We start from the raw sequence: 11,462 nt of genomic DNA, 5'->3' as shown, positions 1-11,462 counted from the left end.
AGTACTATCTTTTTCCTATTTAATAGATGAAGAATTGAGGCATGGAGGAGGTGAAGGTCATACAGCCAGCAGGTAGTAGAACTCAAATGGGGATTCCATTCCACTCTTGACTCATTCCAGTAGAGTCAAGTCTTAGGAGGCTTATTGGTCAAATGAAGACAATGATAGCTGCCATCTCTGGTATCTGCTCCACCAAATTATTGTGAGCATTAAATTTAACCTGTGAAAACAATTAATAAATCAATCTACAGTGAGAAGGCATTGTTGCTCTCCCTTTCAAGCAAAGACTTGAAGCCAGAAATCCTGATCTCTGGCCAAATACACTGAACATGAAACCCTTAATTCCATTCGTATCTCCAGGACGTCTTGGTTTTCATTTTTGCCAGTCTCCTGTCTTTTACTAGTTGTAGCTCAAAGGTGAAGATGAGTCTTGGATTTCCATAAGTTCAAACTATCTTTTCTCTCTGGAAGTTTGGTGCATTCTTACAAATATATAAAGCAGAACCCCATCAGTGTGGGCATAGATTCCAAGCATACTGACAGCCCTGCACCCTAAGTTCTCACTGTGGTTACCACAACAGCCCCGTTTCAACCTCAGTTCGACATCTTACATTGCAAAGTTTTCTATGGGTTCTTGGGACAAAAAACAATTGCCCTGGCCTCCTGCCCCCAAGGGTTAGTTCCATTTCTCAAGTCAATGGGGGTGCCCATTGAGATGCCCTCTGTAGAGTCATCTCCCATCTGTTTATCTCACATTCCAGGCTCCAGGAGACATGACATGGGTTTGTATAACATCTTATTGGGAACGCCATCAGATATCCGAGTGCACGTGCCCACTGTTCTTGTGGTTATGGAACTTATTAGGATTTATTAATTTTAAAAAGTCAATTCTTTTCTTCCAGAAATAAGCCTTCCAAAAGGTCAGCTTGGTTTTAATTAAGAGTGAATCTTCTTTTGCAGGTTAAACTGTGAGTCCAAATGGCTGCATTGATGGGATCCCACGGCAGTCAATACCGCAGTAATTAGCAGACAGGAAGGCTCTGTGTTCAATAGGGTTGAACTGCTTTAATGAGAGGAAAGTTCCTGCTAGTGAAAGACATTGGCTGCAGCTTTTCCATGGAGGGGGCGGTGGTGAGTGCTGTGTGCTGTCCTCTCCATCATCTTGTCTTGCTCACTCTGTGCCCCTTCTTACCCTCTTTCTCTTCCATTCTGGTTTCCCTTCTTTGGTGGCTCTCTCTTCTGCTCCTCCCTGGGGAAGGAGACTGAAAACCTCTCTCTTCAGTGTCCTTTGGGGACCAGTGTCTGTATACCACCCCCCGAGGCATTGGCAGGGCTTCAGCTCTGGGTGGTGACCTACTTCTGCTGCAAATTTTCTAGGCATTTGTAGTCCCTGCCAGCAATGTGGAGGAGTACGCAGTGAGCCAGCAAAACCCAGAATGTTAGAAGGAGGCTGGTGTCTCCCAGAGCTAGGTCAGAAGCACTGACAGGACATTAAATAACAATATCGCATAGAGTGAGAAAGACACTCTCTTCCCAGATCTATTTCAGTCCTTCTGATGAATCAAAGAGCAAACCTTATGTCTTCTTTCAACAGAGTGCAAGCATGGCCCTCGGAAGTCTAGCTGATGGTGGACAAGAAGATCTGGCTTAATGACGTTTGGTTTTCACTGGTGGCCAGTGAGATTGCATTTTCATTTATGGTAATGAAGTCAAATTTCCTTTATTAATAAATATGTGTGTCAAAAAAGGACTGAGTTTGAAGAAGAATATTTAATCATCCATTGTCCAGCTGGTGGTGCTACATATGGCCAAATCATGAAGCAGGTAGCACAAGGGTGCTCAGCTGGGGAGGGGGGCCCTTGCTGCTTCGATGCCTGCAGACCTCGGCTGAGAGCCTTGAGCAGGCAAGGGACGGTGATGACCCTCCTCTCACAAAGGTTAGTTTTGAAGGCCACAGGTTGTCTTGATGTTTCCCGTTTGTTCCCTGCCCCTCGCCCCGTGCCAATTGTCTTTGGCTGATGCTTGCCCTATTTGTGTACGGGAGAAGGAGAGGGATAGTCAAGCAACTGCACTGAACACATTGAGCCCACTTAGGCATGAACTCCCCCTGCCTCAGGAATCCCTTCCCAAGTCTAGACCTAGAGCCTTTATTTATTTATTTATTTATTTATATTTTTGAGACAGGGTCTTATTCTGTCACCCAAGCTGGAGTGCAGCAGTGTGATCTTGGCTCACTGCAACCTTTGTCTCCCGGGTTCAAAGATTTTCCTGCCTCAGCCTCCCTAGTAGCTAAGACTACAGGTGTGTGCCACCATGCCCAGCTAATTTTTGTGTTTTTAGTAGAGATGGGGTTTTGTCATGTTGCTGATGCTGGTCTCCACTCCTGACCTCAAGTGATTTGCCCACCTCAGCCTCCCAAAGTGCTGGGCTTACAGGCAGGAGCCACCATGCCTGGCCTGGATCTAAATCCTTTTCAACCAATCCTAGAGGCAGCCATGAAGGCCAGGCTACATGCCCTGACTTGCTCATTCAGGCTCTGCTCTCTCTGCAAAGCATGACTACTGTGTGTCACTGTGCAGACCAGGGGAGTGACCTTAAGTATGGATGTTACAGCTTGCCATCCCTCCCCCAGTCTTTCAGGGGCCAGCTACGTCTCGGTTGAAGGATAATCACTCATGTGGCCTATGCCCGTGTTGGACACAAGTGAAAGGCAGGGGAGAACTGGGTACTGGCAGAACAAGGGAGATGACTTCTCCAGCACCTCCGTCTTCCCCTCCACAGCTGGGCATGCTGCTCACGCAACTGCTTTTTGGCAGAGGGGCAGCCAGAGACATCTCTCTTGTTCACAGCTTACACAGTAAAGATCCTTCCAGAAAACTTTTTTAAAAACACAACTTTGAGCCCCGAGTTTTTAGTCATTCTATTATAAGGCACAATTTTAAAGTGCTGTTTTTTTTTTTTTATGACTTCCTTTTCTAAGGGAGGGTGAGTGTGTGTGCTTGCCTCCATGGCCCTTGCTTGGCAGCAGAAGCCTTTCAGTCTCGGTCAGTGTCCCCCCATTCCCCACATCTCTCTGGCCTCACCACTTGGGTGGGTGCTGGCTGGCGTCCACCCATCAGCCTTCTCTCTTTGCCTAGGAAGCAGAAGTGTTGGTGAATTAACAGCCTTCAGGCCGGGCACAGTGGCTCACACCTGTAATCCCAATATTTTGGGAGGCTGGGGCGAGTGAATCACCTGAGGTCAGGAGTTTGAGACCAGCCTGGCCAACAAGGTGAAACCCCATCTCTACTAAAAATATAAAAATTAGGTGGGTGTGGTGGTGCACACCTGTAGTTCCAGGTACTCAGGAGGTTGAGACAGGAGAATCGCTTGAACCTGGGAGGCAGAGATTGTGGTGAGCCAAAATTGTGCCACTGCACTCCAGTCTGGGCAACAGAGTGAAACTCCACCTCAAAACAAAAACAGAAAAACAAAGAAAAAAGAATTAACAGCCTTCAACCAAAGGCTGACAATAATTAGTATACAAGTACTAGGAGGTATGTACGCTACACTGGCTCCTAGGGTTTTCCCAGTAGGATTAAGCTATTTTATCTGAATCCTTGTGCTGTGGTTTGAATGTGTCCCCTAAAAAGCATGTCTTGGAAACTTAATTCCAATGCAACAATGTCAGGAGGTGGGGCCTAATGGGAGGTATTTAGGTAAAAGGGCTGTATCCTCATGAATGGATTAATGCTGATTATAAAAGGGCTTGAGGCTGTGAGTTTGGTCTCTCTCTCTCTCACCTTTCCACTTTCTGCCATGGTATGACACAGCGTAAAGGCCCTTTCCAGATGTGGGCCTGTTGATCTTGGACTTCCCAGCTTCCAGAACTATAGTTAAATAAACTTCTGCAGATGTGAGAGAACTGGGAGGGTGGTAATTTTTATTATAAATCACCCAGGCTGTGACACTGTGTTAATAGCAGCACAAAACAGACTAAGACACGTATTCTTAGGCTCTGCTTCTGGGGAGACCCCAAAATCAGACGTAAGCATGTTGCTAGAGTGAAAACTAAGTCCTCCATTTTAATCTTTAGGAGATTCTTTTATACACTCAGATTGGATACAATATCTTACATGTGAACATTCCCATTAAAACTAATTTCAGTACTTTGGGAGGCCAAAGTGGGTAGATTGCTTGAGCGCAGGAGTTCAAGATAAGCCTGGGCAACATAGTGAGACCCTACCTCTACAAAAAATACAAAAAATTACCTGGTGTGGTGGTGCATACCTATAGTCCCAGCTACTTGGGAGGCTGAGGTGGGAGGATTGCTTGAGTCCAGGAGGCAGAGGTTGCAGTTGACATCAATTAAGCCCAAGATGTCTTACTGCAACAGATGTTTAGGGTAAAATTTGTAACTCAGGGCACAGACATCAGTCTAATGGCAGGCATACCTCTGAAGTGCAGAGAAGGCCTTGGTGCTCCTAGTGAACAGGACACCCTCCCTGACCTAAGCTGTCATAGACTTCTTTAGCTCTTGCTAGAACCTAGATGTTCATCTTTTAGCAAGCCTGATATCCAGGGACAAGGCAATCAGAGATAATTGAGGAAGAATGGAAATTGTAGCTTGTGATATCTTAGCTCATGGGTGGCCAATTTGAGAAAGTAAAAAAAATGAAACCATGCTGTGGCTTCTAAAGAGAAGCTGGGAGCTATGGAAGGAGATTTACCTAAAAACAGGTTTATTTCCCCAATGGAAAACTTACTGGATAGCCTGGAACTTGGAGCCACACATCCTAGTCACTTGCTGTAGTATCATGCACACTCCTATTTCTTGACATGCCATTCTTCTGATAGGAAATCCTTCTTCTCTATCACTAAGACATGACTTAAACACTGCCTTCTCTAGGTTTTCTATGAAGCAAATACATGTTCATGCTGGGGATATAGGTTGGCAAGAACTGTGAAGGGTCTGCAATTTTACACTACTTGCAAGCTAACAAGTTCACCTACTATAGTTTTATGGCTGCTGGCAGAAGACAGAAGACTCTTGGATCAGAGACAAAGGACTTTGTCATTTACAGATATAGTATTAGCCAGAGTATCAGCAGTTGAGCCAGTTCCCTGAGCCCCAATTCCCACAGGGTGATACAAAGGAGACCACATGTCACTTGTTAATTACATTACAGGACAGCAACCCTGAACTCAGGGAGTCTGACTCTTTTATAATGGGCAGTAAGTATGTCTGCCTTCTGGTCCAGCAGGAGACAATATCTCTATCTTCTAAAAACTCTTCACTTTTCAAACATTCTTGAAATAATAGGAACAAAGGGAGTCATGCCTCTGCTCAAAGATGTGCAGAAACATGAGAGACCCATGCCAAATCATCTTCCACCATAGATCAAACCTAGAGGACTGTTGTAATCAAGTCAATAAACAATTTAGTGGTTAAGAACACAGATTGCATGAGTTTGAATCCCAACCCCATCGTGTATTAGCTATGTGACTTTGGGTGAGTTATATAATTGACCTGTGCCTCAGTTTCATCGTATGTAAGCTGGGAATAGTGATGGAAACTACCTCTTGGGTGCTTACGATGATCAAGTGACTAAATATTTACAAAGTGCTTAGAATAGTACTTGGAACATTAAAAATTGTATATGTTTATAAAAATAAGAAATAGAAAGTAGTCAGTGTATTCCCTGACGGCTTGTAGTTAGGACCCCATGTCCATTGTGACAGTATCATCAAACGCTGGCTGAAGTATCTTAGCTAGGAAATGAAGTACATAGTTCACATAAACTTTGGGAAATTTGAGTGCATTTCCTCATTATGACAGGTGTAATGGGCATAATCAATATGGAAATTCAATTTAAAAAATGATCATGTTTCAGAAATATTGTCTTCTGTTTACATAGATGTTACAAAGAGACAGGTCTACCTTACAGATGAAGCTTCTCTCCAATTAAATGTGACTTCTCACCTCTAAATTCCCCTAGCACTATACTTTTCTTGTATCTTTTTGGTGTGTGTGTGTTTGTGTGAGTGAGTGTGGTTTGTGATCACTCCCCGTAAACTCTAGGCGTTTCTGAAGAGCGGGGGCTGTGTCCTGCTCAGTTTGGTGGAACTGACGTGACCCATGCTAACGTGATGCCTGGCACAGAGGGAGGGCTCCTCTACTGTCGACCCCAACTGAAGCAGGGTCAACCCGGTCTTCATAGTGGTTTTCCTGCCTGGCCTGGGGACTGCAATGTCACAGAAGCCAATGCTGTGACTTGGCTTGTGGAGGTTCTCCATGTGGGTGCATGGACGGAAGGGGCAGCAGTGTGGGGGATTTTGTAAAGACAAAACTGACCTGGCTGATAGAAGCTGTTTAGTTTACTAACTTCTTTTCTTCTACTAGCGTGACATATGCAGCAAATCAGGTGACTGCAAGTGTCTGTAGGAAGAGGGTATTAGTGTCCCAGGGTGAGGAGTCACTGCAGTAGGAAGATGGAAAGTGCAGCTGCAGGTTGGGGAATGGAGGCAGAAAACTTCTCCTGAGGCTAATGATTTCTCTAGTGCTGTGCAAATGTCCTTTTAAGATTCTGGAGAAATGGGGCCAGGGAGGGTGGCTGAAGCCTGTAATCCCAGCACTTCGAGAGGCTGAGGCGGGAGGATCACCTGAGGTCAGGAGCCAGCGTGGCCAACATGGTGAAACCCTGTCTCTACTAAAAATACCAAAATTAGCCAGGTGTGGTGGCGCATGTCTGTAATCCCAGCTACTTGGGAGGCTGAAGCAGGAGAATCGCGTGAACCTGGGAAGCAGAGGTTGCAGCCAGCCAATATTGCACCACTGCACTCCAGCCTGGGCAACAGAGCTAGACCCCGCCCCCCGCCCAAAAAAAAAACAAGACTGGAAAAATGAAAGGAGGAGGAGTGAATGGTGGGCTCCCTTTTATGGATTTCATGTGTGATATCTTGTTAAAAGAAAGCTCTACAGGAAAAGAAATTCCTCAGGTAGAATAGAAACCTGGTCATCACACATGTGTCACAAATCTGATCTACAATGAAAATGAACAGGTATGGGAATGATAGCAGTAGTAGTGCAGTAGAGCACAAATATTTTTGACAGATATCCAGATAAGTATTTATCTTATTGATAAACCTCCTGTGCCCTGCCCATCATTAAAATGCTAAGCCAAGGCTAGGTGCATTGTGGGTCACGCCTGATGGGAGGCCGAGGCAGGCAGATCACTTAAGGCCAGGAATTCGAGACCAGTTTGGCAAACATGGCGAAACTCTGTCTCTACCAAAAATACAAAAATCAGTTGGATGTGGTGGTGCATGCCTATGGTCCCAGTTACTCAGGTGGCTGAGGCATGAGAATTGCTCGAGCTTAGGAGATGAAGGTTGCAGTGAGCTGAGATTGCGCCACTGCACTCCAGCCTGGGCAACAGAAAGAGATGCTGTCTCAAAAAAAAAAAAAAAAAAAAAGGCTAAGCCAGATGTTGGAGGAGGGAAGGTGGGTAAGGAGTAAAGAATGTAGCACACAATAGTTAAGGAAATTAAAGCTCTTAAATGAGCAGAAAAGGAAGAACATGTTGAAGTTCTGAGTCATAAGGGCCAGAGCTCCCACCAATCTTGGGGTGATGGTAGCAGAAGGGGATAGAGGTTGGGAGACCATATAAATGGAAGCTCCTGAAAAAATTTGGGGGTGTCCCAGAGAAGAAGACATCATTAACTAACATCCCAAAGGATACCCAGAGAGATTGCAAAAATCTCAGAGAATTGATATGTCCCCTCTCATCCATAGGAGGTGGCATGGAAGAGGTGACCTGCTGTGGTTAGGTAGAGAGAGAGCCTGAGTTAGCAAGTCCAGACTTCTCTTCTCTTGTGTGGTATGAAAGCACCGAGAAGGTGTCGTGTGTCCTGGGGAGAAGCAAAAGATAACAGGGCTGTGTGGTGGAGCAGGAATAACTGAGAAGGTTCTTTATCACAGGTTAGGACCACCAGTCAGAAGCATCAGTTCTCTTGAACCCAGAAGTCACAAGTTTACCAGCTACAACTCAGCAGATTCTAGCTAGGTACTCAGGGGCCAGATGAGCTCAGCTACATGCCACCCAGACCTAAGGACTCAAATCTGCATGTAAGAATCTGAGGCCTCTTTACCCACTGCCATGTGGCTATATATTCTCAGATAACATCTTGGAGAGGATCTAGGGGAAATGGAGGAAATCTAAAAGTCTGAGTGTCTTAGTCCATTTTCTGCTGCTGTAATAGACCACCATAGACTTCGTAATTTATAAACAATAGCAGTTTATTTAGCTCACAGTTCTGGAGGCTGAGAACTCCAAGAGCATGGTGTGGGCATCTGGTGAGGTCCTTTGTGCTACATCATCCCATGGCAGAAGGCAGAAGGGCAAGAAAGTACATGTAAGATTAAGAGATAAGAGAAGGCAGAATTAGCTTTTATAACAAACCCACTCTGGCAACGACTAACCTACTCCTGTGATAATGACCTTAATCCATTAATGATTCATGAGGTCAGAGCCCTCATGACCTAATCAACTCTGAAAGACGCCACCTCTCAGTGCTATTGCATTGGGGATTATGCTTCCCACGCATGAACTTTGAGGAACACATTCAAACCATGACACTGAGCATTTAGCCAAAAGAGAAATGAATGATTTAAAGATTATTTAGTTCTGGTGCAATAGCTCATGCCTGTAATGCCAGCACTTTGGGAAGCTGAAGTGGATGGATCTTTTGAGGTCAAGAGTTCCAGACCAGCTTGACCAGCCTGGTGAATCCCTGTCTCTACTAAAAATACAAAAATTAGTTGGGGGTGGTGGTGTATGCCTGTAATCCCAGCTACTCAAGAGGCTGAGGCAGGAGAATCACCTGAAACTGGGAGGTGGAGGTTGCAGTGAGCCAAGATCTTGCCACCACACTCCAGCCTGAGCAACAGAGGGAGACTTTGCCTTAGAAAAAAAAAAAAAAGATTGTTTAAACCAGAGGAGACTAAGATACTCTAAACTGATTAAATTCCCACCTCAGCCACCCCTGCTGTGTGGAGTGGGAACTCTGATAAAGATAAGATGAGCTACTGAAAGTAAAGAAGCCCTGTTATTGTGTATATTTATGTTGGATGTGTGAGATATTTTTGATCCCATCTATTTGGTTGTTTTTTATTGGTAGCATATGGATGATATTTTGCCAAATATCAGTCTTTCTATCTTTACATTTTATTCTGGTCTATAATATGTTACCAAGACAAATACAATACGTCATGATACACTTGTTTTATTTGCTTTTAGAGCATTAATGTGACATTGAGTGGCGCAGTATTTCAAGGTCTTGAAGCAACACAATGTATATCCCGTATGACAGGGAGGGGTATCGTTTTTAAAAATCTCTCAGAGGTCTAAAACAGAGAAGAAGGGGAGACGATATACCGCAGCCCTTCTCCCAGGCTCAACTCACTAATCTATGAATTTAGTATCTACTTCATAACTCAATAGAAAGCAATACCTAGAAACATTCTCTATGACTCTGATTAGATGGCATAAAGCAGATGCACTAAAACCCATGCCCTTTGATCACAGATCTTTGGGTCCTTATTTACTTTTACTGCATAAACAAGGCACTATCTGATTTCTAAGCCAACAGGTGATGAGCAGCAACCAATAGAATAGAGGAAAATATGGAGGGGTCTAGGAATATAATAGACTCCCTGAAAGCAGTCCTGTTAGAACAGACAATCTGATAGGAAGATAGAGGAGAAAAGCCAGATAATTAGACACAGAAGTTCAAGAAGTACAATACTGTATTAATGCCTGGTTCAATCGCTGTAGATAAGAACAAATTAGAAAAAAGGAGACTTAAATTCGGGTCCAGGGTCCATTACTAATTGTCTGGGTAATCTTACCTTTCCAGAATTAATTTCTTTCCCTGAGGCACGTGTAAAATGAGAACCTTGGCTTAGATCTAAACAATGGATGATCCCCAAAGTCAGTACTTAACCAGAGGTAAGTGGAAAGGATGCCTAGCTCAGTCTTGGGGAAAGGAGATCAAAGAAGGCTTCTCAGAGGAAATAACATCTTAACTGAGACCTAAAGGTCAAATTAACCAGGTGAAGAAACTATGTTTTTTGGGCAGTGGTGGTGCAAGGAAAAATACTGTGTGTTGAGGAAAAGTGTGAAGAAAAAAGTGTAAAGAACAAAGATGAAAAGAGAGAGGGTTTCTGCCATTTTGGTAGCTGCAAGGAGTGCAATGTGCTTGCAGCATGGAGCTCTGTTATACTCGAGCCAGTTAGAAGGAAAGCGCCACACTCTGAGTTGTCCTGTATTGCTGGCGACCGAGAGTCAGCTCATGCTCAAAAACCTCTCGGCCCTGATGAAGGGGAGGTAAAGTCTTTTATACCCATTTTTTAGGCGGGGGAGGGAGAGCCTCGCTGAAGTGGAATTTTACAGAAGCAGAACAAGCAAGTTAGAAGGGGGAGCTGGTTACCAAGAGGAAAACGGTTCTCATGATTGTTGGTTACTAAGCTGGGTAATCACAATGGCCGGGGGACTTGCTAAGCAGAATGTGGTTATAATAGTTACAAGGTTCTGGGTACAGCGTGACCTAGCTGTGCACCCAAAGGGGGAACTGGAGGGGAGGGTGAGGCTAAGATGGAGTTGGTCAGGCTCACATTTAAGATGGAGTCTGTTTGGCTCACTTCAGCTCAAAGTGGAGAATGATGAGTGCTGTGGCTGGAGATGTGAGCAGGACATGGATCTAGATGTCGGGTTAAACATACACATTTGTCTCTTTTGCAGTATTTCTAGCAATGGCACAAAGGATGTACATGTATGAAAAAATCCATACTTCTACTGGAAAAGGAGGCAAGAAGGGGTCCCGTCAGTGGTCCAGAGATTATGAGGTATCTTTGAAAGACAAAAGATGAAGATTGATGAAGGACTCAACAGCCCAAGAGACACAGGGGAGAAAACTGATACAAGTAAGCATGGCTCCTGGCATCTGACAAATTCAGAGGCGATGCCTTGGACGGGAGGGAACAGGGTGTACCTTGGCCTGTTAGGGTGATCATGTTATAGAACCAAACTGGGGTCCACTCACCTGGCACAGTAAGACCAGATATCCACACTGAGGTTTTGCAGTGGTAGGAAGGAAGGCATTTGTCTGCATGGCACCAAGCAAGGGGGAGGCAGCTTATGCTTCATTTCCAGCTTCCCTCATGGCTTTCAGGTAAGGGTTTTAAAGGCAGGGGTAGATATCAGGAAAGCAGAAGTTACAGACAAAATTGTAAATCAGTGCATGGAGGTTACACATTGGGTTTAGCCTGTTAAAGCGAACTGAAGATGGCCGGAGAAGGACTCCGTACTTCTGTATTTGGGTCCTTGTGGATGACCTGCAGCCTAGCTTAATAGGCAGACAAAATTGAAAAACTAAATTAAGAGTACGTGTCTGTACCAATAGCTGAGTCTTGGCCAATCCCA

The 11,462-nt window shown here is 44.6% G+C and overlaps 1 long non-coding RNA gene across 1 annotated transcript; it reads left to right on the top strand.

Moving 5' to 3' along the window:
• The first annotated feature begins 1,603 nt into the window (after positions 1-1,603).
• LOC105730725 (uncharacterized) lies at positions 1,604-11,228 on the top strand. The gene is made up of 3 exons (XR_001110554.2): positions 1,604-1,700; positions 9,898-9,989; positions 10,791-11,228. It is a non-coding gene; the product is annotated as an uncharacterized LOC105730725 (long non-coding RNA).
• The last annotated feature ends 234 nt before the right edge of the window (positions 11,229-11,462 follow it).

This window comes from Aotus nancymaae, unplaced genomic scaffold (genome assembly GCF_030222135.1).
Source record: "Aotus nancymaae isolate 86718 unplaced genomic scaffold, 86718_ANA_hifiasm-v0.15.2.pri h1tg000041l, whole genome shotgun sequence".
Classification (NCBI taxonomy): domain Eukaryota; kingdom Metazoa; phylum Chordata; class Mammalia; order Primates; family Aotidae; genus Aotus; species Aotus nancymaae.
Note: the sequence above shows the minus strand (reverse complement) of the source record. Positions and strands in the feature narration are given on the sequence as shown.